The sequence below is a fragment of the Dermacentor albipictus genome, chromosome 1, assembly GCF_038994185.2.
Source record: "Dermacentor albipictus isolate Rhodes 1998 colony chromosome 1, USDA_Dalb.pri_finalv2, whole genome shotgun sequence".
NCBI lineage: Eukaryota > Metazoa > Arthropoda > Arachnida > Ixodida > Ixodidae > Dermacentor > Dermacentor albipictus.
In genome coordinates this window covers 430,970,131-430,995,310 of record NC_091821.1, presented here as the reverse complement: position 1 = coordinate 430,995,310, position 25,180 = coordinate 430,970,131, and the positions used below count along the sequence as shown (strand labels likewise).

The 25,180-nt window shown below is 47.3% G+C and overlaps 1 protein-coding gene and 1 long non-coding RNA gene across 2 annotated transcripts in view; one reads left to right on the top strand and one right to left on the bottom strand.

Moving 5' to 3' along the window:
* Positions 1 to 25,180, top strand: part of LOC135908555 (endothelin-converting enzyme 1-like) — a 66,368-nt gene that overhangs the window by 33,542 nt on the left and 7,646 nt on the right. The gene's annotated exons all lie outside the window — the stretch shown is intronic.
* LOC135907358 (uncharacterized) lies at positions 2,162 to 4,392 on the bottom strand. The gene is made up of 2 exons (XR_010565982.1): positions 3,966 to 4,392; positions 2,162 to 2,533 (listed from the first exon to the last, which is right to left on the bottom strand). It is a non-coding gene; the product is annotated as an uncharacterized lncRNA (long non-coding RNA).

Sequence of the window (25,180 nt, the reverse complement as noted above, 5' to 3'; positions counted from 1 at the left end):
ACTGAAATAATTGAATTTATCGAGCTATAATACGTGGGAAAATCGTAAACTACGACCTGCAGACATGATAGCTCTCGGACTGGAATTTGAATATACGAGAAAACTTAATTCTGTGACGCGAAAACTCAAACAAACCCTTTTTCAGCGTTTCTACAATGCATAGACTGGATACATCGTTCGAAATACCTCAGAGTCCACGAAGCGGCGTGCCTGCTTCCCTGAAACACTTCCAGATGGCGCTCGCCTCCGCCGCATCGCGGCCCATGCAAGAGTCCGCATTTCTACCCGAAAGCCCGCCTCCGTGCATAGCGTTCGCTGCGAGCGTTTCCCGGTAAACGTTACGGTTACATACGCTGCAGTATCCGGGAAGCGTGAGAAGCAGTCAGGGATTTATGAATGCTATCGCGTTCCACTCTTAAAGGGGAAGCTTAAGCGTCCTTCAAATTTTTTAAGTGCCACAAAGGGGCCGGGCTGGTCAAATTCATTTTGACGTTCTCGCGAATTCACTTTAGTTGACTCTGGTCCTACAATGGTCTTACAGACTCCGTTCGGGTAGCTTCGTCCGGTAGAGATAAAAAAAAATATGGCGGCTGCCAGTCGCGTGTTGTCGCGGCCGTCGTCTAAGCGTAGCTTTAATTTGATTGCGTCATCGACCTCCGAACATGATTTGCTTTTCCATAAAAGTATTGACAATAATGGCTGTCTTTTCTGTACTATAGACATATCCGATGACTCTGATTTCGCAGAATACTATGATAGTTCTGATATGGCGTGGAAGTGAACGAAGCTAGATGGACGGAACCTTCCACCAGCGCATAAATTTGTGTATTGTCAGATGGAAGTCGTGAATTTACTACCCTTATGTCATATACACTTCGCACGCACGCACGCACGCACGCACGCACGCACGCACGCACGCAGACACACACACACACACACACACACACACACACACACACACACACACACACACACACACACACACACACACACACACACACACACACACACACACACACACACACACACACACACACACACTATGTTATTTAGATGTGCAAAAAGTCATTTTCTGAACGCATTTTGGATTTTTTGCTGGCGCCTAAATGGTTAATATCGTATGAGGCGCCAGATTCTTAGGGGGTCAAGTTCAAGTCTATGTTGCAAAGAAGTATTGGCCATTACCATTTGATTATATGTGTCTAATTTCGAAGTCACACTTGCAGTACCTCCCGTTGTGGTTGCTTAGTGGCTATGATGTGGCGCTGGTAAGCACGAGGTCGCGGGATCAAACCACGGCCATGGCGGCCGCATTTCGATGGGGGCGAAATGCAAGCACATCCGGGTACTTATATTTAGGTGGACATTAAAGAAACCCAAGTGGTCAAAATTATACCGGAGTGCCCTGCTACGGCGCGCCTCATAATCAGATCGTGGTTTTGGCACGTAAAACCCCATAATTTTAACAGTTGCAGTGCCTGCTTCACACGGCGTTGCAATTGCATGTGTTTAGTTGTTGCTTTTCCTAATATTCTTAGTCCCTGTGCAGTGATGCAAGTTCACCGAATTTAAAGAGAGAGAAGAAATGGTTCTAGCCATGAAAAAGCTGTAGAGCAAGTACAAACTCAGCGTTTTTGCATGAAAAAGTACCCGTACACTGAGATCTTGGGGGCAGGTCATGGAAGCTCAACTGGAAGTTAATTCAACGCCCTCTAACTTTGTGTCGTCACTGAATTACACTTCAAAAGCCTAATTCATAAACCTGTCTGGACAACTAAAACCACGTCGATGGCTAACGTTATGACTACGTGAAAACGCTTAATGCAGCTTCGACAAGCTCTACTGATATAAAATTGCTCAAATGGTCACACTTGATTACATTAAAAAAAACCTTATTAGCAATACTACAAAATAGTTGGAACTTGTGTCATCTCCTTTCGACTTCGCGGTGTTATGTTATAATTGATTAAAATGATAATGATGAACGCTTTTCTTCGGTACTATACAATGTCTCGCGGCTTCCCTTTAACTAAGGAAATAATTGTGCGGATGTAGATGCAGCTTCGACATGTAGATGGCGCTGATGCTATTTTAAGTGAACTAACGTAACATGATCTCCACTTCGTTTGTAGAGTGCTGCAATAAAATATTACGAAAAATGTCAAGCGACAATGCTCATCTCCCTTTTAATCTTCCTCCCGATCGCATTATGACAACAGCTTCGATTCTTCATACGTGACCCGATTCCTTGTCCCAAGCAATATCAACTCTGATATTCGCGGAGCCAAGGAATGCACACGGTGTGGATATACCGCGAATGACTCCATCGTATGAGCACGCCTTTCATCACGTCAACTTCGCGTCATCGTCTTCGACGTTCTGCCCGTCGCTGGTAGTAGTAGTAGTAGTCATCACGTTTCAGAGCAGCCGCAGGTCAGCGGAGAAGGGTTCCTCCGGCGGCGTAGAACTCTGCTCTTCCGAATCGCTTGTCAGGGTCTTCCACCTACGTTCGGCAGGAGCTGAGGTAACGACTCTAAAGTAGGAGAAAAGAAAGGAAAAGAAACACTGAACATTTAGCTCGAGGCGTGAAGAAATTTCGCGCCGGTAATTACGCAATGGCGGTTCTTCATTTTCTACACAAGTGGAGAGGCTTGTCGATGGGCTCAATTTGTCAAGGCTGTGTGCGATCAGTTAAGAAGAAAACGTCCTGACAACACTCGTACTTATCGTCTCGTGTTGTCCTATTATAGAACTGCGTCTCGCCACCGAGATGTCTACCAACCGGCCCAAATTAGTGCTCTGTTCACACCCCGACACCCCCCGACACCCTAGCTAGTAGGTGAAGATCCCCTCAGAATTATAGGCAGGTACCCATTCGCGGGAGTGGCCGTGAGAGGACAAAGGAGAAATAATAGATTCAAAATATAAAGACTGTGGAGGGTAATGTTATCAATATCTAAATATAAATTATAACCAAAAATAAAACAATAGAAGTTCAACTTCGTGTAAAGAAAAGTGAGCTTTAAAACTTAAATTTATAGCTTAAATATCATTGATACTAATCAAAAATCCTGTAAGTTATCACTTTTAGACGTGCGTGCCTGACCCGTACTTCTTTCTCATCGATTCAATTCACCAACGAAGTTCAACGTGCTATTTTTTCCGCTTCCTTGACCGTTGCCGCATACGGGCAGCCGGTGCCTTGACTTTTCGACAAGGAAACAATAGTCCCCGCCTGCAACCGACAGATGTTAAGGTCGTACAAAGCGTATGACTAAGCATTTCGAGAACATTGGGCACGTTGTTGTTGCCCTTCGTGCCTTCACCGCTTTCGGAGGTACTAGCCTAGACCACCGAATAGCAACAAATGAAAAAGCATCCCGAGGACATTCTGATGTCGCTATGTAGGAAACTCGGGCCATATCGGGGGGCTCGAAGAGTATGCTATAAGTGGCCCCGTCGTTTCTTACGCACACATGCCCTTCGCTGTGTAATAAATTTTTAGTTCTGCAAAGCCGCGCCTCATCACTGCCCATTCTCTCGACAGCCGACGCCCATGGCCTTTGGTCGCCTACCACGTCGTAAAATTTATGGCAAGTAGAGGAATTGAAGACTCCTAACTCGTGCCAGTATGCGTGCATGTATATAAAGGGCGACCGAGATAACATGCACCCAGTCTTTAGAAAATCCGAGCTTTCTACGTGGATTAAGCCCCAATGGCTCGTTCTTCGGATTCTGCTAATGAAATCTGCTGTTCTTCTTTTGTGCTCTTCTTGCTCCCTAATTAGTAGTGAGCTAACTTTATATTTATTTATGGCAGATATGCCAAAACTAAGCGTTAAAACACACACAAAAACAATTCAGAGCCCTTCCACCCTGCGAAGAGGGAAGTCCAGCGAAGCTGGCGCTATGGTTGGTTTTGCTATCTTTAGGGTCTTCGAATGGAATGCACCACCGCAACGCACCGGCGGCCATTTCACTCCATTGCGCGATCACGCACGCCGTGGCCAAGTCTCCAGCGAACCAAAGACGGTCACACGACACAGGTGGCGCCAAACGGGTTTCTCGATGAACTCTTTCCGGAACCTCGACGTCGCACGCACCCGGGAAACGTTCCGGTGGTGGGACTTCACGACGGCGGCGTGCGTTTTGCAGTGCGCGATATGCGGGGCCTCCGTGTGCGTCGCCCTTGCGTTTCGCCTCCCTGGCCCGATCGTCGTCAGGGGTATTCGGTCGAAGGCGCGCCGCTCGCACCGCCGCTTTTTGTTCACGTCGGCGTTCAGCACGTGCGAGTAGCTCTTCTTCGGGAAGAGCTTTGTCGGCACTCGATGTTACCTGGAAGCTACCATGGAATACCAACTAGCCCCCGTGCCCAAACCTTGCTGCTGCTGCTGCTGCTGCTGATGATGATGAAGCCTCAATCAATGGCACAAACCCCGTATAGGGGATAGGCCACAAACCGGGTGGTAATATGATTGAATAAATAAAAGAAATTGGTTAATAGATAACTAACACAAAAAAACAAAAATAAATATATACTCCAAGATGAAAAATAAACTGCGGATACATGAGTAAGACTAGTGATCAATACAATAGTAAGCCTTGCGTTAATAGGGATAGTAAAAAAGAAAGAGTATAATAAAAAGACATATACTTAGAGTTGAGTTAGGTAAATTTTGGCCTAGGTCTAGGGATCCTGGCCTATTGATCTAGGAAGGACAGAGGAGGCTTAAGCGGACTTTTTTGGCTCCTCAGTGTGCTTCAATTCAGTCATCCTAAACTGATGAGACGTAACGTTCTTCACTCTTCATGTAGATGTAGTAAACAGGCTCAGTACTCCTCGTTCTCGATGAGAACATGTTCCTCCCTTCAACAACGTCCTCAGCGTCGATGAGTCGGACGACGGCATGGGCCAGCTGCCCCTTTTGACATGCCCGAACCCCAACTCTTACAAGCTTAATAATTCTAAAGGTATGGCGTTTATATCAGAACTGATACCCGAGCGTAGTCAGAGCGGGGCGTCGGCTCAGATCTCCTCACTTGTCAGCGCTCCTACTCTTGAGCAGGAACATGGCCGCGACCAGACCGGAGAGCAGGGCCATAGCCTCCAGCAGCCCCACGGGCGTTTTGGTCCGCCGCCAAACTTCGCCCGTCGAGAGGAGACCCCGCACGGACTCGTGGTGTCGGATTAGCCGACGTCTGAGCACGCGGGGACGGTGGTTCGGGAACGACGCGTCCTCTTCGGCCTCCGTGTCCACGTCCTCCACGATCCAGGGACCTGGTGACGGGGGTAAAGGGCGCCTGCTTTTCCGAGGCGAAGGCGGCCGGTCTGGGAACGGCGACGTCGGCGAAAGCCGCGACATCGAAGGAGATGCTGCGGTCGCCCACAAGATGGTGGTGATCGTTAATTAATTAAATGGGGCGAGGGGCGGCGGGGGGGGGGGGGTTGGGGGCTTAACGTCCCGATACTGCATGGTATACGCTATATGAGGGACGCCGTAGAGGAGGGCCCCAAATTAATTTAGAACATGCGCCTGGTGATCTTTGCAGTGCGCCCAGTGCTCTGTAAGGGATAACCTTAACATTCTTCGCCCATCGGAATGCTGCCGCCTGGATTGGGATCGCACCCACGACCACGTGATCAGCCGCGCAACGCCATAGCCACTGAGCTATACAGCACGCGGGTCGTTGCGGTTGTTCGATTACAGAAACAGCGCATTGTTTTTTTTTTCTTTTTTTCAGCGCTGTTGCTATTGACGTTATGCGCGTGGTGGTTTGTGTCGCGGTTAATCGGATGCATGTCTCATGAGAAATTGCGGCATTTTTAACGCTTGCTTGAGCTATTTCGACACTATTATTATTATTATAGCTTTCACCTAAACTTGATGGGAGAAGTACGTGAAAATGAGTTTCTCAAGAAGACGTTTAGTGCACGACCTGACTAACATAAAGGAAAGTCTAGCAGAGCGCACGTAATACTGTTACATTAAGAAGTTGTATAAACAGACATAAAGTACCGTCCCTATAGAAGGTTTACTTAAAAAAAGAATAAATACTTCTTAGTGCATGATACCTTGGGACACCCTGTTCTAAGGTATCTCTCTGTTCTAAAGCTGCATATTTGTTTGCAAGTACCAGCGTGAATATGTCTGCTTTTACCCTTACTGCCTCTAGGTTGACCTGTTTCTTCTTGACCAATTTTGCTCTTTCTCTCTTCAAATTGAGGTGAATGCTAGCCCTCACCAACCTATGATCACTGCACTTTACCCCTTCACTTCTATATCCTGCACTATGCTAAGATCAACAGACAGTATGAAGTCAATTTCATTTATTGTTTCACAATTAGGGCCTGCAAGGTCCACTTCCTGCTGCTACGCTTCCTGATAAAGGTGCTCATTATTCGAAGCTTATTCCTTTCTGTGAATTCTACCAGCATCCCTCCTCTAGCGCTCCTAGAATCGACGCCGTAGTTGCCAATTGCTTGTTCAACAGCCTGCTTTTTCCCCACTTTTGCATTGAAGTCGCCCATTACTACAGTATACTTAGTTTGCACTTTTCTCATTGCTAATTCAACATCTTCATAAAACTGATCTACTTCCTCATTATTGTGACTGGATGTTGGAGCGTAGGCTTGTACTGCCTTTAATCTATACCTCTTATTAAGTTTGATTACGACTAGAGCTACCCTCTCATTAATGCTGCTGAATTCGCGAACGTTTCCCGCTATGTACTTATAGATTAGAAATCCTACCCCGTATTGCTTCTTGTCTAGGAGACCTCTATAGCAGAGGACATGTTGGTTATTCAGCAATCTATAAGCCTTACCAGTTCTTCAAATTTCACTAAGGCTGATGATATCCCAAACAATGTCTGATAGTTCCCCAAAGAGTCCTGCTAAGCTAGCCTCACTCGAGAGGTTTCGGGTGTTAAACGTTGCAAGGGTCAGTTTCCATTGGCGGCCTGTCCTGACAAAAAGATTCTTAGCACCCTCTGCTGCGTTACAGGTCTGACCGCCGCCTTGGTCAGGTGCTCCGCAGCTGCTGGGGAGTGAGGGCGATTGAGCAAATGAGTGAGCCTTTTGGGAGGGGGTGGCGAAATACTGCACCATGGGAGGCCAATTCCTGTTCTGGTGAGGGAACGTCTTTGTTAAAGCTTAGTGAGCTTTCCAAATTTGGTTGTACCTGGATTAGCATCGCCCCACTCGCTCTCAGCATCTTTCGCCGGTGACAGGCGTCACTCCAAGCCTGAAGATATTGTGCAGATGTGTGTCGCCGTCTATATGCACATTTCTTTAAAAAGTAATTTGTGTACCATAACCGCCAAGACAGCAAAAAATTATATATAAGAACTTATCTGAGAGCTTTGCACCTGTATACGTATAAAATATGCCTGCAAGAAATGTCATCCGACATGTTCGTGGTTGTCGTTCACGACGGTTGCTCGCCTGCACCAAGATTGCGAGACACTCACCAGCATGTTTCGAACAAGTGGTAACGGGTCTGCAGCGCTTAAACCGATGGCTTAAGCACGTGAACCTCGCAAGTAAATCTTTCGGGCCCGCGCAGCTATTATTATCTTTTTCAGACACACCGTAACTGACCCTGTTTCAGAAAAACTTGGGGAAAATAATATAACTTAAAGTGACGGTCGTGTAACAGCCTACCAGGCTTCGCAGTCAACTTCGGCGCTGCTAACATAGGCAAATAACAAGAGCAGCAATAAAGAAAAGAAAAATAACGGTATCTTCTCACATTTTATAGAACTCAACTGTGCGAGCGGTAACTGAAGCGCAGCGGTCAGAAAGCATTGCATAATGCGGGCGCATAGGCGGCTGGCCAAGCAAGAAGAAAAACGGGACCAAGTAAAAACACCGTCAGAATGAGACGGAAACCGGCCCTTTTTTTCCCATCTTTTCGGCAACGCCTGCTCCACATTGCAGCTGAGCGGATGACGAGAGAGAGAGAAAGAAGAGCCCGAATGTTTCCTTCCTTCCTATAGACACGCGACTACCGCGAGAGGGAGGGCGGGCGACCCGGCGCGACGGCCGCAGACACATCGCTTCGTCCGGTGTCCCGCTCGCGGGACAGCAATACGGAAGAGGAGAACCGGTCGGTTGCCTCCGCAGCCGAGCGGGCATCTCTCGCTTCCTCCTCGCATTCTCCCTCCGCCATCTCGTTCCGTCCTCTGACGCCCCCCGCCGCGTTACGCGCTCCGGTTGTGTTTCTAGTTTTGTGTACCTTCCTCCCGAACGGTGCGTCCGTACAAAAGAGAACCGATATAAGCGATGTTGCGGCGAGCGGTTCAACTAAGAGGAGGAAGACAGTTCGGGGAGAGGAGGTGGTAAGAGGGCGAGACGATCCACGACGCATGGGTGCCGGCCAGGAATTGGAGGGGGGGGGGGGGGTATGGGGTGAGAGAGAATGTAAGCCGTGACCCAGAGACCGTGAAATTCCAGATTGGTCGAAATGCACCTAGCGGTACTCGCGGCTGCCGGCACCACCCCGCCCCCTCTCTGCCGCCACGCTGCCTCGAAAGGGGGGGGGGGTAGTAGGATGAAGACTCCGTCCTGGACGTCTCGACAGGAGGATCAGGTGTTTTTTCTTCGGCCTCCCTTTTGTTTTCTCGATTGCTCTGTTCACACGCGGGGCTTTGCCCCCGGCGCCGACGTTCGCTTACTGTCTCACGCGTGGAAGAGAGGAGTGTGTACACAGCCGGCAACGTTCCGGGTGCGTGTCAGGAGCACCGCCGGGATTCCGTTCCGCTGACCATGCAGCGGAGACGACCACACGAGCAGGGCACCTTTTTGCGGTGAGTCGTCTGGTGCAGCGATGGCACGCGAACGTCCGCTTAATTCTTGAATTTTCGCCAGCCCGCGAAAGCGCGCGAACAATTAGATCAGTGGGTCGCAATCAGCGCTGTCAGGATTGTATTATTTCGCCAGAAGTCGGTCTCTGACGAGCTCCAGTAACTGTACAAAATATTCACTCACGTGTGTGTGTGTGTGTGTGTGTGTGTGTGTGTGTGTGTGTGTGTGTGTGTGTGTGTGTGTGTGTGTGTGTGTGTGTGTGTGTGTGTGTGTGTGTGTGTGTGTGTGTGTGTGTGTGTGTGTGTGTGTGTGTGTGTGTGTGTGTGTGTGTGTGTGTGTGTGTGTGTAAACACAGAGGATTAAAGTAGCCTTGTAAGAACTGTGTGGAACATAAACCATCCAGGAAGTAATAGCACGAATTGGTCGGTATTCCTAGTTCTCGAAGTGCGAAGGAACGGCTAGATGATGCTTCAAAATTTTAAGATGGATTAAGTTACTGTTGAAGCATGTGTTATGCCCTCTGCACATGAGCATGAATGTGAATGTGCAACAGCTGTCGTACTTTTACCAAATAAAAGAGGTATATGTGTGTGAACACGTCGAAATCACAGAAGGTGATGCACGTATTACATGCAGAAGGTGATGCAGGTATTACATGTCTATTGCATGCATAAGTGTCCTGTCATTTTGTGAAATCTGTGACAAGTTCAAATTCACTTGCAATTGGCCTGACAGCAGAATGAGGCGATATCTTCTTGCTCCTTATCTACCTTACAGTGCCGTCGTGCAAAGTTCGAAGCTTTGCATAGCCAAAAATCAGTTTCGCCTTAATGACGAAGCAATGAATGCGATGGCTATACATGTTAGAATAATACAAGTGTAAGGCTGGTAGCTTCATAGTGGTGGTATGAATTGTAGTATAAACGTAACCCAACTAAGTAAACATTTGGACGCCTGGCGTCCAAATTCTGACGTAAAGGAAAATTCTGCAGGTAGTGCGAGTGATGTTCTTCAGAAAACGTATTCAAGCGAAAGGAATCAGTAATCAGCATTTTTATGTTTAATTAATGATATTGACGTGCACTCGCGTGGCGTGTTCATAAAACGTGCCAAGCGTCTCAACGCGCTGACTTGAAAGCGGGAAATTCTTAAGGATGTACTATTTAGTTTGCTGAGGCATGCGCCCGTGGCCTAATGGTTGGAGGATCGAGCGGTTGTGATTTAGGGTCATCTGAGCGAATTCTGCCGTTGGACAATTTGATTGATGCTTATCTATTACATTTTTCTTAACGATTTACCACCACAATACCGTATCGCGTACGTTTCAAACCTCTTTCGGGGGCCGATACCGGAGATAGTGCAGCCTGCCGCGCCAGTATATTACTTTCCGGCTTGAACCCTTATATTGTTTCGCACATCTAATATTCAACAATGCTTCAAATTTTAAGATAAAAGGCATTCGCTGTCACTTTTATGTTTCATGTCATTTGTTTCTGGGCTGCCATTCTCGAAATTCTGAAAAATAAATTTGTCGAGAACTGAAGTCCTGGTATAAGAACTTTAGTGATAAAATAGTGTGGCAATATGACCCACGAATGCAGCATGTCATACAGGATGGCATGGTATTGGCAGGAAGCTATGCGGTTCCTGTTTAGAATTATTTTACAGCGAAGCTGTCTATGGCTATGATCTGGCGGATCGCGTCGTGCGTAGTGCGCAGAACAACAATTTTAAATGCGAAACATGGCGAACATTTGCCCCTTTGACGGTGTCTCTCTATATAGCCGCCTGCGTCTTGGTGCTGTTGTGACGGAGACGTCTCAACGCTGCCGCCACTGTTGCGAAGGAGGATCCAAGGCGACGGTGATAAAACGAAACATTTATATGCAGTATGTACAAGGGCGTTACATGAACGGCTCAGAGGCCGGTGCATAGTGGACTCGCACTAAAGCGTGCGGTGAGAAACGGGAGCACGCCTCTGCTTGCTGTCCTTCTTGTCGTCCCGTGGTTCGGGCTTTTATAACCACAGGAGTCGATGAAGTTGCCATCGGCTCGAACCTCCAATCAGGACCCACCACGGGTTGCTGTGCGAATTTCGACCAATGGACGAGAGGCACCTGCATCAGGCGATCCCGGTGAAGTGGTTCAACGGCACCGCTCCGGCGGCGCCACCGGATGTAACCCGAACGCGACCCGCCGTCGGGCCCGGCGAATTCGTTCGGCGCCCAGCTTCAGCCGCATGCCGGCAAAGCGAACCTTTGTTGGAGCTCTAGCACAACAGTGCTCTCATGGTCGTTTCGTTAATTTGGTGTCTACGAAAATTGGCATGGTATGGCAAGAGTGTACGACAAGCATAAATTATGTGTTATGACATGAATGTCATGGCATGCGTGTCATCATGGTCATGAAACAGCCGTCTAAGGCTTGGTATGCACCAAAATTGGCATACTATGGTAAGAGTGTATGACGTACATAAATGATAGGCCATGACGTGAATGTCATGACATGCCTGTCATATAGGTTATCATATAGCCGGCTACGTCTTGTTGCTAGCATGGTCGTTTCGTTAACTTGGTTGGCTTTCCGCACACTGCTTCGCATAACATCGATTCCCACAGGGTGTGGGATCTGCTGGCTTTTTTCATACGTGGGCCGATCCCGAAGATAGTGCAATACCGGGTTGACCCGCGGCGGAGGTGACGTAGGCGTTAAGCTTTCCCCATACGTGGGCGAATCCCGAAGATAGTATAATACCGGGCCGACCCAAGGCGGAGGTTAAGCAGGCGTTAAACACTCCCCGTACGTGGGCCGATCCCGAAGATAGTGCAATACTGGGCTGACCCGTGGCAGAGGTTCAGTTCGCTAGTAAGGGGCCCACAACACAGCTTCGATGGTCATCTTTCTTCACAGAATGGAAGGGCACTGAGTCTTTAAAACAACGCATTTAAAAACAAATATTAAAGGCGAGGCCGTTTGTACAGATGCACGGAAAACACAAAAAATATATTTACACTGTTTCTAGGACTTTGAGCCGCCACCTGAGGCTACCACAACAAATACGGCCGGACCATTCTTTATTTCATTTTCTTCTTCTACAGGACAGCTGAATACAAGGTGTACAAATAAACTAGGGGTCAGCACCAACGTTCTAATATCATTATATCGGGTAATGAACAACTGTCACCGAGTCATGGCACATCCGGTGGGCACTTGTGGGACTTGCAGCTTTGCTGGCAGCGATGTTCGACGATGGTGCCCACCTGATGAAGGGGCTGCATGTTGACGGCATTGCACTGCTTCGGGCCTGGATGTGGAGTAGGCAACGGCCGGATGCCCTTTCGGCGTTCGACACCCGGAGCTTGGGCACGGCGAGAGAGACGCTGGTTGTGCACAGGTTGGACGCCCTTGCGACGTTCGCCGCAGCGGGCTGCGGGATGGAGTTTGATAATGCGCCAAGAACTTTGGCCAAGAACTCGGCAGGCCGCTAATCCCTCTCTCCGGACAGAATCTTCTCGGTTCCGCCAGGTCTACCACGCTCGCCGTCTCCCTCCAAACTCTGTCACGCACCCTTTCGCCAGCTTCTTTTTTCGGCTCTCCGCTGTTCACGTGCACATGGCATCAATGCACCGCAGCCACTGGTCTTGGTACATCATCGTCGTTGTCGTCCGCTCCTTCATTTCATCGACCACGACGCATAAATCCCCTTATGTCTACTCCGCGCACGTCATAACGGGCGTATGGAGCACATTTACCTAAATATTTGCGGAGCCCAACGGCGGTGAAAATCATCTTGGAGTGTCCATGTAATTGCTATCGCAATAAAACGCGGAGACAATGATTGGTTCAAGTAATATTTACTGCGAACCAGTTGGGAGAATCAGTGCTAAAGGCTGCAGTCTAGGCACGAAAGAGTAAAATTGAAATAAAGCTCTACAAGGCTCCTGGATTCCTAGTAGATAGAGGAATTAGTATTTGTAATACCTCGAGAGGGAACTACCTAGAGGAGAGACACGCACTTCTTAGCGAGTCTCGGAGTGCGTGCGCTGTTGTCGTACACCTTGTACTTCGTACGGTTATTGCAGAGCAAATTGTATACAAATCGGCAAGTTTTTCAAGGCTTTATTGGTGTAGTCATCGTGCACTCAGAGGTCGCATGCACTTAGAGCAAAACAGACATGTGCCTTTTGTTTTTGTTGATGCTACGTAGTAATCGCAGAAATAGCAGAGCGGTTACTGATATGCAAGTGAGAAAACTAATAACGCTCGGAAAAAAAAAGAACAGGAAGCCACCAGAACAACAGTCGCCTTCATGCTCTCTACTTTTTTTGTTTGTTACGAAGTCTCTTGTTTTTCTCATTTGAATGGGCCGGCCATGCTACGTTTGGTGGACTGTGGTCGCGAGAGACCCTTCAACACGTTATGTGTTACCGTCCTCGCGACATTGTAGAGTGACAATTGCTCGCAACTGCGCTAGCTCTCTTTGATCACATATCTTTATCAGAGCAAACCGTTTTCGCATGCCGACCTCATAAACCACCGCAGGCAGAAAGCGACGAAGGCGCTACTACAGTTTTTAAGGATAACAGACCTGCTCAAATCAGTTTAGCACTAAAAGGTGTTCATTGCACTGCACCTGTTCTTGTGTTGTGATAGCGTGTGGTGATCGTGACTGGCTGTGATCGTGTGTCTGTGCTCCCAGTTACTCTTTCTCTCTGCTTTGTTATCTTTCTATCTCCCTTACCCTTGTTCCCCAGCGTAAGGTAGCAAAGGGAATTTTCCATTCTGTCTAACCTGACTGCCTTTCTCCTTCCTTTGTCTCTCTCTTTCGCTGTCTCTCCATTTCTTGTTTGTTATGTGTTCAAGAGCACTTATTGCAGCACGGGCTAAGTCTCCCGCTTTATTCCTCTATTGCTGTATATAGGTTAAGGCAACTATGCCCGCGTTTTCCGAAATATATTGGTGAGATGAACAATATTGCGATTAACTAACTGCGAAAAAGGGGACAGTGAAACTTGGAAAAAAGATTCTCAGGCCCGTTACACCCGTTAACCCTGTTGAAGGAAGTACATTCATTCTAAATATAAGTCGGGATGCTTGGAAAAAGCACAGTGAGTTCTCTTCAGAACAGAAAGGTAATGTGCAACACGTTTGCCTTAAATATCTCTTCCTTAGCCGAAACAGCGAGAACTGATACTTAAAATTGAATATTACCGCCACTGTATTCCCACTAGCAGTAAAAAAATTAATTGCGCGCTGCTTTATTTCGCTTACTGCTGATATTATTTTCTCTGAGACGGCAGTGAGAACAATGACAGAAACAGAAAAGCTATTTTCAAATACCAATCACACCTTAAAACTGCGTGTCTATAATGCCTTTTCTTGGAAGATTTTCTTTCCTTGTGTAGCATGCGCCTCTTCGATGAAAAACAACAGCTGGGACATGTGTGCGACTGCCAACACGCGACAACTGCATTTAGATCTGATAAATAGCCGCATTTCTTGCGCTACGCATTCTACAAACACTCCAGGAAAATTTCTGCCATCGCCGTGGCGTTCAGTATAAAGTCCAAGTACGATAAGATCCTATCGCGCCTAGTGGCGCCGTAGGTGCGAGTAAAAGCGTGAGAGGGGTAGCGGAGAAGGATGGTGCTTTGGTTATAGTGTATTCTAGTACACTATAGTTTGGCGCGCCCCACTCGCCCAGTGTTGTGTGCAAAAGGCTGTGAAGGGGGGAGAAGGACGGAAAGAGGCGGGTAAAAATTTAAAATGCTAGCCCGGCCGCGCGCACTATCCTGGAGCTGATATATGCGGTGGATACAAAAGCCGCGCGAGCCGAGATGACTTGTGGCGTCGTGCGCACTGGCGTTCTCGCGCGCCTAGCGTTAGGTGTAGCGCAATGGCAAGTTTCGTGTTGAATCTAAAGGCAGCACGAAGCGTTCGCTCGCCGCTGCTGCCGCTTTTTATCGCGCCAGCGTTCATGACAGCGAGTAACGCGCGGTCATCGAGTGATATATGTTCATGTTTGAGTGTGCGCCCATGACACCGTGTTTGTTATTTAGTTAGCAAGCGAACGTTTACTGCAATTTATACGGTCGATAAAGCTACTCGCCTTGCCTCGTAGTGTTGTTAATGAATTTGCTATCGCAATCAATGCTTCACCTTTCGGGCGAAACTGAGACTTTTTGGACGTACACGACTGTCATCAAAATAAGAATGATCAAGAATCCATGTTGGTTATCAGTCTTGATCGCCTTATTTCCTAAAGATCTTAATTTATGTGTTATTAAGTGTACTACTGTTGACGGCAAGCACTTACGAAAGAAACATATTGCAGTTTCGCCATAAGAGCGAAGCAATATTACGTAAATTGTAAAACTCGTACCTCTAGTGGCAGTATGAATTGACGTAAACGTAAGCGGACTAATTAAATACGCGCTATTGTGCTAGCGGCCCTCTATTTGAATCACGACATCGCACAATTTCAGTTACGTTTATTAATTAAAGCCGACGTCTTTCTTAGGCACCTTACCGCCACTTTTCCGTATCGACTATGTTTCAAACCTCTCTTTTGGACCGATCTCGGGGGTAGTACACAGCCGCTCCAATAAAGTTTCATCATTTTAAGGTTTGAGCTGTGTTGGAAATCACGAGTGGCGCGGAGAAAATGGTGGCGAACTGGATGGTGGGGTGCGGACTGTTTAGAGGAGGACTGTTTGGGATGCACGTCATGTTCACAGCAAGCTCTGTTATTGTTTCGCATTTTTAATATTTAAGTCTGAAAAGATTTACGTTGAAAGGCATGCACTCTCTTTGTTTTGGTTCAAGATATTTGTTTGTGAGCTGCCATTCTTGAAATTTTGAGGAACAATTTTGTCAGCAATGTAAGACCTGGTAGGAGCAACTCCAGTGATAGAATGGTATGGCAATATAACACGCATACACAGCATGTAATATAGCATGGCGTGGCACATAGCATACGTATACCTAAATATAGCGACTGAGGACTCAGGCACTTCTTTGAAAATGTGCCGTGTATGCTATGCTGATGAGTGTGGCCTGATCCCGGTGACCAGAACCGGTAACGCACTCCCTCACCAGAGCAGGATTGGCCACCCTGGTGCAGTACTTGGCCACAACCTCCTATATGAACACAGCAATCAGAGGAGGGAAGATAACCGATGGTCATTAAGGGTTACGGAATGGATTCCAAGGGAAGGGAAGCGTAGCAGAGAGCGGCAGAAAGTTAAGTGGGCGGATGAGATTAAGAAGTTTGCAGGCACGGTATGGCCACAATTAGTACATGACCGGGGTTGTTGGAGAAGTATGGGAGAGGCCTTTGCCCTGCAGTGGGCGTAACCAGGCTGATGATGATGATGATGATGATGATGATGATGATGATGCAATGCTGCGCACGTTGTATACGTTATCGTCCAGGTGGAATTGTGCCGTGATTGTGACTCAGTGTTCGTATCGTCTCTTGATGAAAGAAACTTTTTTCGAAACACACGCATATACCGAATCTCACGGCGGCCATGACGGCAAAAATTCGCTTGTAACGTCCAAGTAATTGCTATCGCAATGAAACAACAGCGGCCAAAGTGCCACGATTTATCGTAATTATATTCGTTTGCTTCCTCTTTGTCCCATTCTGACCATCTCTCATACCAACAAGCATATGTTGATGAGAGGATCGAATGGCACCGTTCAAATGATAAATGAAGGTGACAGGATGTAACGATAAAAAGGTACGGTTGATCCCTCTTTAAATAAAGCATACGAATCGGTAGAACACGAAAGGAAAACCGGTCTTCACAGAAGCTGTTGCATGTTTGTTTCGTAAAGCCACGAAGGTAAGATGGTGCGCGGCGCCGGCAAAATCATGTGACGTGGCTGCAGGTAGACCACACGCAAAACAAACAAGGCCGTTTGTCGAGAGTTCGCCATTGTGCACTGCTGTGTGGGTATCTCGGCCGAAGGGCGCAAGGAACGATTATTAGTTCTTTGGCGAGATCAGTTGAAATCCCGCGCCTGTGGAAACGAAAGTTGCCAGAAACATTCATCTTTCATGTAAAGGCTTGTGCTTGTCTAATCAAACCCCATAACTCTTCTTCAATCAATTAATGCTTTCTCGACTTCGCAAAAAGCCCGCAAGCGGGCTTCTGCAGAACTGACTTGAAATATTCAGTGTCCCCCTGCTTCGAGTTGTTGATCAAATCGGCCTCGCGCTGCAATCCTTGATTCCGGAACATACCGAAGCCCCGTAATTCAGGGGAAAAAAAAAAGAGCAACACTAATGTTTTCTAGTGAGAGTCCGCAGCAGTCCTTTCTTTTTTAATTTGTGTGTGTTGTCGAACAGCATAATGTGGAATTGACATTATAGATGGACATACAGCTCCGTTTCAAGCGGCCACTGCAACATTGCCTTGTAAAATTAGTAATCCATGAGCCAGCTCTCATACTCATTACATTTATAAATTTATTAACGTTAACGCCATTAGTATTCGTTCTTACCATCCTTGAGATCATTATCACGGACCGTCTGTGTGCCAAGGCATGATCGTAAATGGACGACGTGCATCCCCTGCAATGACAGGAGCGGGGCACTGCGTAGATTGTCTTCAGGTGGGAGACACTAGGCCCAAATGATGGACGGTGTAGGGCTATCTTGGTTTGAAGCCTCCGCAGAGAGACTTCTTTCAGCCGACAAAAATTGTGGCGAAGGCGCACGCGGGAAAAATAGGGCGCGCGTGCTCCACGAAAGCAGAGATTCTGAGGCGATGACGACGGGAGCGGGGTTCGGAGGGAAGGGAAATAGAAGGGATCACAGGTGGCAAGAAACAGCTATCACTGCGGTGCCAATGTCATTGTTGTATCTTTGACCTTGTGCCTGCACCAAGTGAACTGTGGCGTTGGCACGCGACGACTTGGTAGGCCTATGATCAGTGTTGCCGTTGGGCACTGAAAAAAAAGGAAACAACACGGAAGTCAAAACTATCCAAAAGTGGCCAAAAGTAGCCAAAATGCTTGTTTTCTCGCCAAATTTGTGGCCTCCATTAAAAAAGCAAATGAGTTAAGTGTTATTATTATTATTTGTTTGAAAACATATATACACTAGATAGGAGAGGGAAAGCGAGGAGCAGGCTGGAAACTGCCACCGAAAGAGGCACACCGCCTGCGTACTCTTCAGAAAGGAGGAGACAAACAGAGAAATGGAAGACAGGAAGAAGGGGAGAGAAAAGAAAAGAAAGAGCAAGGTGGCAAATCTCAAATGATTAAGCAGAACACGCACAGCACAGGCCACATACCGTAGGGCCGGTCACTTCAGGTCACGCCACTAAGGAATGCCGAAATAGAACAAATAGTGTCTGAGGTACGGTCAGCTCATTGTTCGACGAGCGCGTTGTTTTGGACGATATACTACTGCAGACGACATAGCATGTGATATTTGCAGGACAACTTCAGTCAAGTACTCCGAAGTCATGTTCAGACCTCTTGGCAAGCTCGCGCATAACTGCGGATCAAGGCGCGAAGGGCCAGTTATCCACAGAGCAAGTTCATCTGCAAAGCTAGCTATGTCAGCAGGGAGGTCACTGTCCCGGGGCTAGCGACATAGAAACGCGGTGAGTACTGTGTTGAACAGAAGCGGCAATAATACCCTGCCCTGTGGGAGACCGCACTTCACTTGTTAATCCGCCGACACCCACTTTCATCTGGTGCTCCGTTAGAAGATTATGCACAAAGCGGCGCAGACGACCCGAAATTTCCACGGTTGCAAGAGCGCAAATATCGCCTTATGCGGAACCCAGTCTAAAGTTTGTTGTATATCTAGGAAGAGCGTGGTTGGCGGAGTGCTTGTTTCCTCTGGCAAATTGAAGCGCTGAGACAAGGTCTGCAATGCGGTCCAGAGCTGAACGGCGGCGACGAAAGCTACTCATGACATTAGGGAAAAAATTAGCTTCCCTAGCCGTGACATCTAGGCGACACAGGGAAATTAGCTCCCTTAACTTGATGACAACTTAATTTAGGGATATTGGAGGGTAGGACTTGAGGTGTCTTGCAGGGCGCCCGGGCTTTAAAATTGGCATTACCACGGACGATTTCCATTCAGCGCGGATTACGCAGGTTCTCCATGCTTTATTATACTCGTCCAATATACGGTCATGAAAACTCTTATCAATGTTGCGCTATGCTTGGCACGTCACACCATCCTCACCTGGGGCAGTGCGGCGTTTGGAGAGGTTGAGCGCGTGTCGCAGCTCCTCAAGAGTGAAATCTGCCTCGTCCATCTGGCAGGATGGGCCATAGGAAGCAGTTCTGGTACTCTGACTTGCCAAAGAAGAACGGTCGCCATTTGTGGTGTCACTAGACATAGGAGAGACGAAAAGTTCATCAAATGCCTCCGCTAGAACTTTTGGTGGCTGGCCAGTCGCTATGCACAAAACAACTGTAGGGTTCTTGCAGACTTGTATGTGCCATACACTTGCAAAACTACTTCCAGTAGGCAGCAAACTACATAAGGCTGCCTCGCTCTTGCGACAAAGCTGTTTTGTATGCCGCCGTATGGCTGCATCATTGCGGTTATACAGCACAGTTGGTGCGTCGTTTTAGAGTGCTGTGCCCGCCTCTAAGCGCGGCGTTGACATGCGCGGAGCCGCAAAAGCTTAAAGGGACACCAAAGAGAAAAATGATTTCTTCTGCATCAATATATTACCTTTCTACGACACCAAAAGCACCACTCGCACCACGATAAGACGGTTGGTAAGCCTGAAAAAGCGCACAAACGCAAGAAGGGTGACGACGCCTCCTTCAAGTTCCTGCACCTGGTCGCTGTGACGTCATGGATTTTGATGGCATCTTCTAGGGGCTACTAAATATATATAGCTGTACAGATAGACTACATTGTGTTCTAAAGGAACCAAATATTCAACATGACAAGTTTTGGGAAGCTTAACTCAGCCAACGCGGCCCAAATGCGAAAACATACTTTGGAATCCCTGACGGCACACTAAGGTACCGGCGTCGGGGTTTCGGCGCGAAATTCAAATACTGATACTTCGACCTTCATTTTCTCATCTAATAATCAAACTATTATGTTGAAATGATTGCCTGCAGGATTCTCAAACAATGCTTTATTAGTGTAAATTGATTTATTGTTTCACTTTAGTGTCCCTTTAAGATCGGAGTTCGTTTGCCAGTACTCCGTCGTCGTTGTACTGTAGCTTGTCGCAAACACTCACACATCAGTTTGAACAAACTGTCCTATGATAGTGCCTCTAAGATTGCCTGATGGAACTTAACGTCCCAGTTTTCACTGCATAGTCATCAGTTTGGTGGGCAGCAGTATGTGTTGGTGTTGACTAAATGGGTAGGTGATCTGAGCCCCACGGGTCAGCTTCGCATGACCAGGCTAAGCACACGGCTCTCGTTCATCAAAGTTCATCAAATGCCTCCGCTAGAATTTTTGGTGACTGGCCAGTCGCTATGCACAAAACAGCCATAGGGTTCTTTAAGACTTGAATGTGCCATACACTTACAAAACTACTTCCAGTAGGCAGCAAACAACATAAGGCTGCCCCGCTCTTGCGACAAAGCTGTTTTGTATGCAGCCATACGGCTGCATCAGTGCGGTTATACAGTCCAGTCGGTGCGTCGTTTTAGAGTGCTGTGCCCGCCTCTAAGCGCGACGTCGACTTGCGCGGAGCCGCAAAAGCTTAAGATCGGAGTTCGTTTGCCAATACTCCGTCGTCGTTGTGCTGTAGTTCGTCGCGAACACTCAGTCATCAGTTTGAACAAACTGTCCTGAGATAGTGCCTCTAAGATCACCTGACGGAACTTAACGTCGTAGTCTGTCTGTGTTGACACAATGTCGTCGACACAGTGTTGACTGAATGGGTAGGTGATCTGAACACCACAGGTCAGCTTCGCATTACCAGGCTAAGCACACGGCTCTCGCTGACATCGCAAGGTCTATAGTACGTTGCTCCTTTGATCTGCCTATAACTGTATAGGTGAACCATCATTCAGTATTTGCAAATCATTCTTGTTAATGAGCTCGTTAATCTTTGCCCCACGATTGCCCTGAGGACGGGAACACCATCGCGGATGGTGGCCATTAAAATCTGCGCATAACACAAATGTTGCACCACGCCAAGACACTAAGCACTCATGTGTTTAGGTATCTCAAGAACTTCTAGGCTGATTGTATATACTTGCCACCGTCGTAGTCCCACCCCTGAGATTCACAGTAACACCTGTACACTGAAACTCATCATCAGAAATGTTGTCTGTGCCAAGAACCACGAAATCCAAGCCAGCGCGTACGTGTACTGATGCTTCTGAAGCATGGCGCGTGTGCGTGGCGTCCACACACCGGAAAGAGCCACAGGTTGGTTCCGCGCATCGAGTGTTGCCGTGGACACCCAGTAAGTCTGGAAGTCGATATTCGACTTTCCTTGCGCTAGTTTCTTGAAGCGCTGGTGGAGTCTTCATAGCGATGAGCCGAAGAACTAGATCAGCGTGCCGCGGTCGCTGCGACCGCAGCCGCTGATCAATCATGATAGTGCACATAATTATGACGCGTGAATCCCGCCACACCGTCAGTATTTAGGGATGCTTTCGTACTTAAGAAATCTTGGCGGGCACGTCGAAGCTTGGCGCGTTAATAATAATAATAATATTTGGGGTTTTACGTGCCAAAACCACTTTCTGATTATGAAAGTCCAAAAACAAGAAAGGGGCTGGCAGATGGAATGGCACACTGTGGTATAAACTTTTTTAAAACAGGGTTGAAGTGCCTCAGACAGGCTGGCCAACGTTTCGATAGGTGGACCTATCTTCGTCAAAGGCGGCCTCGTCATCCTCGGCGTGTTAGTTTTAAAGGGTTAGTGTAGTGACGTCACGTGCGGGTGTTGTCGCTGGCGGCTGGTTTTAAAGAGAGAGATTACAAGAGGGAACAGGCGTTCTCGTCCGACGTCTGTGAGCCTCATTCTCAAGACGAAGGGACAAGAGTGTGAGAGTGGGCACGCGGGGAGGAAAGAAAGGAAATAGAAGCGGACAAAAGGGGGGAAAAAAGGAAAAAAAAAGAAAGGCAGGGGGAGCCAGGGCCGTGCCAAGACACAACAAAGGGGGGGGGTGAAAGAAAAAGAAAGAGAAAAATGAAATCTTTAAGAAATACGGGGGCTTGGGAGCGTGTTGGGGATGCGAAGGGTTAGGAGGTATTCTGGGGAGTCGTTGGCGGCATGTTTTTGAGGCATTAGAACGGCCGGTCAAGCAATAGGTCGAGTCTATTGCTTGACCGGCCGTTCTAATGCCTCAAAAACATGCCGCCAACGACTCCCCAGAATACCTCCTAACCCTTCGCATCCCCAACACGCTCCCAAGCCCCCGTATTTCTTAAAGATTTCATTTTTCTCTTTCTTTTTCTTTCACCCCCCCCCCCCTTTGTTGTGTCTTGGCACGGCCCTGGCTCCCCCTGCCTTTCTTTTTTTTTTCCTTTTTTCCCCCCTTTTGTCCGCTTCTATTTCCTTTCTTTCCTCCCCGCGTGCCCACTCTCACACTCTTGTCCCTTCGTCTTGAGAATGAGGCTCACAGACGTCGGACGAGAACGCCTGTTCCCTCTTGTAATCTCTCTCTTTAAAACCAGCCGCCAGCGACAACACCCGCACGTGACGTCACTACACTAACCCTTTAAAACTAACACGCCGAGGATGACGAGGCCGCCTTTGACGAAGATAGGTCCACCTATCGAAACGTTGGCCAGCCTGTCTGAGGCACTTCAACCCTGTTTTAAAAAAGTTTATACCACTTTCTGATTATGAGGCACGCCGTAGTGGAGGACTCCGGAAATTTTGACCACCTGGGGTTCTTTAACGTGCACCTAAATCTAAGCACACGGGTGTTTTCGCATTTCGCCCCCATCGAAATGCGGCCGCCGTGGCCGGGATTCGATCCCGCGACCTCGTGCTCAGCAGCCTAACACCATAGCCACTGAGCAACCACGGCGGGTGGCGCGTTACTAAATTCCATGCAACTACAGACAGAATTTATAAGAATCGCTGCCAGCGATGAAGTACAGCTACACTTCGCTCCTAAGCTGCGTACTAATTGAAAATTGTCGTAAAAAACGTGCTGACATCCAGCATCTTTAGTGGGGAGAGAGTTTTCGGGGCATATTCCGCGAGACATGATGAAGGGCATGCGCCAGAGATACTTCCGTAAGCTGCCACTCCGTTCCAGAAGCTTATGCTTATTGTCTGATCTAGCTCCCATATTTACAACCATTAGCAAATGCCGAATGTTAGACTTGAGCACGAGAGGGCAGCGTTTATAGAAATGAGGTGGCCGTGACATTAAACAGCCCAGACGTGCTTTCCCAATGATGACATTGGACCTGCTCGAGCGGCTTTGGCGCGCAAAACACTTGACAGTCTCAATTTCAGCAGTGCACTTCAGGCCCACCTCTCCGACTTTTTGTAAATAAATACCCCTCTCACGATTGCAACGTTATTCCCATTTGCTTTAGGAACTGAAATCAGCGTTACGGGTTGCTTCTTTCATATTCAGCGCGAAGGTTGATTCGCTTTTCGCTGAAGGTTAGATGTCCCACATCTAAACCTCGAGAAGATTGATTTCATATTAGTTTTGCGTTTATGAAGCTTATCACCATGTATCTCAAGGTAACCGCGTGATTCCTCACTCTTGATACAGTGATTTCTTGGCAAAGTGGCGCTTATATTTCCATTTATTTGTTTGCGGTCATATGGTAGCCTTTTCAGACACTGGATATCAAGTCACCGCGATATTCGCCGCAAGCCATGCTCCTTCGCGTGCAGATGTTGCACGAAATTTCGCATGAGCAATGTGGTGTCGTGAATAGCGCTGTGAACAGTATCATAGCCATAGGCTATGATAATATTTACAACTACGCAGCGTTCTTTTTCTCACTTGTTTGGGGTGCCCGACTGAACAGTTAATCGAGAATAGTTGTACACGAGTTGGGCCTCGGTAATCTAGCACACACACACACACACACTACACACACACACACACACACACACACACACACACACACACACACACACACACACACACACACACACACATATATATATATATATATATATATATATATATATATATATATATATATATATGTGTGTATATATATATATATATATATATATATATATATATATATATATATATATATATATATATATATATATATATATATATATATATATATATATATATATATATAGATCCGTGACGGCCCTTTACAATTCTGCAGTTTCATTCGAAATGGCTAACGCTCCTTCAAAGCTCCGGCAAATCTTGGCCGATGAATCGCACCAGTGCTCCTGATGCTCGACAGCAGTGGCCACTTGGGAAGTTGACGCCAGAAAATTACATGCGGACAATTTATTCAGCTTTTCATTGACCCCACCGGGAGAGCCTTGTGCGAAATCCAGAAACAATCAACCGCCGCACTTCGTTGAGAACACAGACGCGAACATCGCGGCATATGCCGCCGGTGACGAGTTAAGAATTAAAGGGTTATCTGTACACTGTCCGACTCAAACGCAGTTTGCATTCATAACAGCAAAGTTTATTCACCCGCAGGCACGCATACAACTGTGATATGAAATTGGAGTACACTATAAGGTATCGCACATACAACGCATCGTACTTCTGATAACGAAAATAAAGAAGCAATCAAAACTGTAAATGGTGTCTGCTCGACAGTGGCTTCGCCACTTAAGCTTCAAAAACTCAATTCGCCAGACAATTTGGCTCGCTTATTTACCTGACATAAAGTGGTTTCCCGTGTGCTTTTGAAAACAATTGTCTTCTCTGTACAGGTCGGTCTCTGTGCGACTGATTTCAGAATAAAACCTGAACGTCTCAGCAAATTTTATGAGAGATCCTGATGTCATAGCTCAGCGAAAAGTGACATTTTAGCTTCATACAACCATCTTTTGTTTTCCCCTTAGCCTAGCGTTTGCATTAGCAGAGCTTGGTAATTAAAGCTGACTCCAGCTTGCTCGGCTCCCTTTCGGAGGTGAAGAGCAGATGCACTGCATGTTCGTGGGTGGAGCTTGTTTGTAACTCTTAGGTTGGCACCGACTAATATAGCAACCGCGCTCAGCACTACAGGTGTTCCTACGCTACGACGAAGCCCTTCCCTCCAGTGCACACATTGAGCGAGTTTTCAGTGTCACTGCTGTTGTCTTCACAAGAAACGAGCATGATGAAGGAAAATTTGGAAGAGTATTTGTTAGTGAACACATGCATGTGACGGACTGCAGAGGGCACGCTTAAAAATGCAGGCCAACTCGTTCTATTTACAGTATTCGTGCGATGTTAATAAAACTG